This window comes from Tursiops truncatus, chromosome 5 (assembly GCF_011762595.2).
Source record: "Tursiops truncatus isolate mTurTru1 chromosome 5, mTurTru1.mat.Y, whole genome shotgun sequence".
In the NCBI taxonomy this organism is placed as follows: domain Eukaryota; kingdom Metazoa; phylum Chordata; class Mammalia; order Artiodactyla; family Delphinidae; genus Tursiops; species Tursiops truncatus.
The window spans coordinates 117,389,620-117,395,890 of NC_047038.1; positions in this window are offsets into that span (position 1 = coordinate 117,389,620).

The window sequence follows — 6,271 nt, forward strand, 5'->3', positions numbered from 1 at the left end:
ACCCATGTCCCCTGCATTGGCAGGCGGATTCTTAACCACTGCACCACCAGGGAAGTCCCCCTTTATGCATTCTGACTGCTCAACACATGTTTATTAAACGAAAGGTAAAAGAAGAGTGAATGGCTTAATTCTTCCCCTTTGAGAGAACGCTCGACACACATTTTATCCTACTTTCGCCTGCTTGGTACAGTCAGCCACGTGCCCTGCATTATCCCCACCGAGGACTGCCTGGGGCCATTGCTTCTCGAGATGTAGGACTTTATCACAATAAGGAGCCTTAGTTGTTGTTCAGACGACCTTCTTTTACGTATTAAACTGAGGCTCAGAGAGAAGATATGACCTGGATAGCTGTTTTGTCTAGAAACTTTGTTGTTAAGGTATTAAGTGATTGAGTGATAATCACTATATCAAAGGGCTTAGAAACCTTCAGAAGCCAAGAATAGATCTGGGATAAAAATAACATCTGGGCATTGTCTTTGAGGCATGAAGAGCGGACTCACGCAGAATTCAGCATTTACCCCTGTGTTAATACAACCCAACCAATTCAGCCACAGTCAAAGAGCGTGAAAGTTTAGAAATAGGGTTGATGCATTTTGGCTCCCACAGACCTGCCTGAGTCCTTTCAAGGGCTAGAGACTGCCCCTTCCAAAGCCCTAGGGGAGAGGGCTTTGGATCCCTCAAGGATCTCTTTTTTTAAATTGAAGTGTAGTTGATGTACAGTGTTGTGTTAATTTTGGAGGTACAGCAAAGTGATTCAGATATATTATATATATATATTCTTTTTCATATTCTTTTCCATTATGGTTTATTATAAGATACTGAATATAATTCCCTGTGCTATACAGTAGGTCCTTGTTGTTTATCTATTTTATATATAGTAGTTTGTATCTGCTAACCCCAAACTCCTAATGTATCCTTCCTCCACCCCCTTTCCCCTTTGGTAACCATAAGTTTGTTCTCTATGTCTCTGAATCTGTTTCTGTTTTATAAATAAATTAATCTGTGTCATATTTTAGATTCCACATATAAGTGATATGATACGGTGTTTGTCTCTGTCCGACTTAACTTCACTTAGTATGATAATCTCTAGGTCCATCCATGTTGCTGCGAATGGCATTTTTCCTTCTTTTTTATGGCTGAGTAGTATTCCATTATATATACACCATATCTTCTTTATCCATTCATCTGTCGATGGACACTTAGGTTGCTTCTGTGTCTTGGCTATTGTACATAGTACTGCTATGAACATTGGGGTGCATGTTTCTTTTCACATTAGAGTTTTCTCTGGATATATACCCAAGAGTGGGATTGCTGGATCATATGGCAATTCTATTTTTAGTTGTTTTTTTAAAATAAATTTGTTTATTTTATTTATTTTTGGCTATGTTGGGTCTTCATTGCTGTGTGCAGGTTTTCTCTGCAGCAAGCGGGGGGCTACTCTTCATTGCAGTGCGCGGGCTTCTCATTGCAGTAGTTTCTCTTGCTGCGGAGCATGGGCTCTAGGTGCGCGGGCTTCAGTCGTTGTGACACATGGGCTTCAGCAGCTGTGGCTCGCGGGCTCTAGAACACAGGCTCAGTAGTTGTGGCACATGGGCTTAGCTGCTCCGCGACATGTGGGATCTTCCCGGACCAGGGATCGAACCCGTGTCCTCTGCATTGGCAGGTGGATTCTGAACCACTGTGACACCAGGGAAGCCCTATTTTTAGTTTTCTAAGGAACCTCCACACTGTTTTCCATAGTGGCTGCACCAATTTACATTTCCACCAACAGTGTAGGAGGGTCTCTTAATGTATCCCTCAAGGAATACAATCAAGAATTTGATAGCTGTTCTGATCTCGCCTCACATGTTCTAATCAATGTATGAGGGAGGCCTTGGGTTTTGTCCATCTTAGAGATGAAAAACTTGGGACTTGGGGAGAAGTGCTCAGGTGGACGAGTCATCATCCAGAAACGAATTCAAAGCTTAAAATGAAGTCCAGGGCTTCCCTGGTGGCGCAGTGGTTGAGAGTCCGCCTGCCGCTGCAGGGGACGCAGGTTCGTGTCCTGGTCCGGGAGGATCCCACATGCCGCTGAGCGGCTGGGCCCGTGAGCCATGGCCGCTGAGCCTGCGCATCCGGAGCCTGTGCTCCGCAACGGGAGAGGCCACAACAGTGAGAGGCCCGCGTACCGCAAAAAAAAAAAAAAAAAAAAATGAAGTTCACCCAGCAAGGTAGGCCTAGGTGGAGTTCTAAGGTTCAGAAGCCTGTCCTGTCTTTGTCGGCCCCGCTTTCTCTGCTCCTATATTTTGTCTTACTTTCTTTGTAGATGTTGTGTCCTCAACCTCATGTCTGCCCAACACCCTAGTGTCTGGGGCTTACCCTCTCTGGCCTCACCTCAGGTCCTCTCCAAAGCCAGCTACACTTTTCTACTCGAGGCCTCCCCCTCGATCTCCCCTCCCAACATAACTTGCTTCTCCTGCATTGACACATTTTTGCAAAGTAAAAGGTTGCTAGTTCAGATACAGCAACAAGAGACCAGAAAGGGGAACAGATGGCCAGAGACAGGGCCTCCTCCCTCTGATAACAAAGTCGGGCCATGTTCAATTCATACCACATGGTTTGCTAAAGTGGTATGCTCTCTCTTGGAAGGATATACGCAGAAGGCCTCAAGCAAGACAGAAAAATGTCCCCACAAGTCCCCCAAACATAACTCTTCCATGATCATAGCACCGCCATTCGTATACTGTCTACCAGGTATCAGACACCCCAAGTCTCACCCCCATCCTATGAGGTGCTACTACCCCCATGTTACAGATGAGAAAACTGAGGCTCAGAGACATTAGTATGCGGCTAATTGGTGAGAGAGCTTGAATGTGAAGCCAGGTCTGCTTGACTCCAACACCTGTGTTCCTAACTTTCCTCTACATTCAGCTTAACTGAGACGGCTGACTCATTCCAAGCGGCACCGAGAGCCAGACAGTGTCCTAACATGTGCAGCTGCATCATACTCCCCTCCCTCCTCTTCTATATCCCAAACTCTCACCTCTGTGGGAACCTGATTTCCTGCCGTTTTTTCTTTCTGCCCTGCCCCCGCTCTCTTCGACCTCTCTACCTCTCATGGGTGGTTTCTGATGGAAAGGTGTTGACAGCTCTTTATAACTATCCTTTTAGTTCTCCTTTAAAAAAAAAAGAACTACATTCATATTTTAAAACGTGGAAGCATGGCTCAGTGATATAAAAAATTATGTCAGAACAAAGAACATAAAAGACAGAACCCTTAGAAGGAGACGTATCAACCTGCACAGCCCACTGCAAAGCTACACGACGAATAAATCACAAACGCCTCCGACACCTGCTGTGCCCTGGAAAGGCTCTCTGGAACAAGCAGCAGTGAGAGTCTTCGTGCTTACCTTGCAAACCTCACCAGGGTTAAAGCCCTGGCACCATCGGAGAAGAAAGTTGGAGCATGGAGCCAGCCCTTAACTAGGAGTCAGTCAACTACTAAATACTGAGCAAGCATGCAGCGTCAGTCAGCCTCTCTGGGCCTCATCTGGAGAGCTGTTTGTTTGTTTGTTTTTGTTTTTCTGGAGAGCGTTTTTAAGGTCCAGCTCTCCCCTGCCACTCTGAGTGAATATCTCTCAGATGAAGCCTAGGAATTGCTATATTTTAAAATTTCCCTGAGTGATCCCTACCCACGGCCAGATTTGGGAACCACTGAATGAGATGATATCTAAGATACCTTCCAACTCTAAGGACTTATGATAGTTTCCCTTACCCCACTAAGGGCAACTTGATAGCATCACCACATAGCTGGTATTGCCAAGTACATCCCAAATGTCACAGAAAGCAGGGACACTGGTTTCTGTTGCAGAACAGAGACCATGAGGATGGATTTGAATGACCATTTGAAATCAAGACCCAGGGAGGGGCTTGGCTGCCACCCAGAAGAGAATGGGGTTTGGCTCTTATCTGTCTGGATGGAAGGGAGTGGATAGGGCACTGGTAACATGTACTTGACAGAATCCTGCTGGAAAGGGTGACTCCTTTAAACAAGGCAAATTCCTTGCTTTCAAGTTTATTGACAAACACAGCCAACTTAAGAGTTTATGTTTTGTATCTAAATATCCTTGATGAGCAAAATTTCAGTGATAATAACATCTGGTGGGGAAGAGATTTTAGACAGCAAAACGTGAGATGCTAGTTCTTACTTTAGAGAATTTTTTTTTTTTTTAATATATCTGGCTGCACAGAGTCTTATTTGTGGCATGCGGGATCCAGTTCCCTGACCAGGAATCAAACCCAGGCCCCCTGCATTGGGAGCGCGGAGTCTTAACCGCTGGGCCACCACGGAAGTCCCTGGAGGCTTTTTTAAAAAACTTCTATTACTGTTATGAGTTGAATTGTGTCTCCAACCACCGCCCCACAAAAAAAAAAAAAAAAAAAGATATGCTGGAGTCTGAATTCCGGGACCTTAGAATGTGACATCATTTGGAAACAGGATCTTTGCAGAAGTCAAGTTAAAATGAGGTCATGAGTGTGGGCCGTAATCCAGCGTGGCTGGGTCCTTATAAAAGGAGGAAAATAATACACCGAGATAGACATGCACTCCGGGAAGACCATGTAAAGACACACATGGAGAAAATGCCATGTGCCTGGAGTGATACACCTGTAAGCCAAGGATTGCTGGCAAACACGAGAAGCTGGGAAAAGACAAAGGATTCCCCTACTGGTTTCAGTAGGGAGCGTGGGGGAGGGAGCGTGGGCCCTGCTGACACCCTGATTTTGGACTTAGCCTCTAGAATTGTGAGACAATACATTTCTATCGTTTTAAGCCACTCAGTTTATGGTACTTTGTTACAGAAACCCTAGGAAACGAATACAGTTACCAACCTAGACTTTAAAATAATAATAATAATAACAACAACAATAATGGCCACCATCTATTGCTTGGTTTTACATGCATGGTCTCATTTAATCCTCTCGATAACCATGAAATGGGTTTATTTATCATCCCGACTTTTATTTTATTGTCCTCTCCATTTTTTTAAAAAAGGCGGGTGTGACCAAGTAAGATTAAGAAATTTGCTGAAGATTAGACAGCTCTAAAAAGGAATGGGATGTGAACTTGATCTCGGGCTATCTGACCCCAAAGCCTTGCTGCTGCTGACCCTAGAGTAGCCTCCGTGGAAGAACTAAACCTAGAAAAGTAAACCTAAGCAGTTCCTCAACGACTGATGCCAATATTTATGGCCTAGTGTCATTATTTTGTTTAAAATTGCAGGCCAGATACCTATGATTAGGTGAATACCAAAGCACATTAAGTAAAATGTAAAATGGTTTTAAGTTAAGTCATCTGAGATTTAAATCAAATAAGCGGGGATAAGACCCTGCTTCTATCAATATAAGCTAATCAATGATTGAGTCTACGTATTTATAACAGAGGTGACAAAAACAGTGATATAACAAGTATGACTGTTTTTATTTTACAGTTGACGAAACTGAGCCACTTCAGAGAGTTAAGTTTTTATCTTAGAGATGCTCTGTACAAACTTCCAGAATTAGGGTTGATTGGAGTTGTTTCAGGATAATGGGTCTTTCCCAAACGGAACACTTTCTTACGCAATATAATACAAGAAATTTTAGAAGCTCCCATCAAAGGAGCTCCCCTGCTTTCTGAAGCTTAACTTTTAAGCAATAAAAGCTTTGACCTCAAAGTGGCAGCACAAAGATCAGATACAGGGAAAACATGACTGAAATTACCTTGTGGTATTTTCAATGATGAAATGATGATTTTCAATGATGAAACCAAAACGGAACCTATTCTTTTTTAAGCTGTGTTGTCATGTTTATACGTAGGTAACTCAAGCAGAAATTTCCTGAGAAAGCTCATGGGTCACCAGTATGACATACTTGGAGCTTGACCTTATGGAAGAATTCTCACATGTTGATTCTAGCCTCTAGAATTAAGCGTGTGAAGAGTTGGTGTCAGCCCTGCCTGCCCTCTGTTGGCACACAGATCTGCTCCCTCAGACAGGCTCAGACATGCCCGCGCCTAGGAGATGTGGCTTTTGTAGACCGCCTCGGTCCATCAGATGCAGGAGTGAGGCATGGCCATGACAGCTGGGCATCCCTCTGAATCGTCCACACCCTTCACCCTACTGCCCCCTCCTCCTTTGTTGGGAGCTGCTTTTCCTCAAGCATTAGTATTCAAGGTAAACATTTCAATTGTATTTCTTATTCATTTTCCCAGTTTTGTTTCCTAGATTTCCAAGGTTTGTTTTTTTTTTTTTCC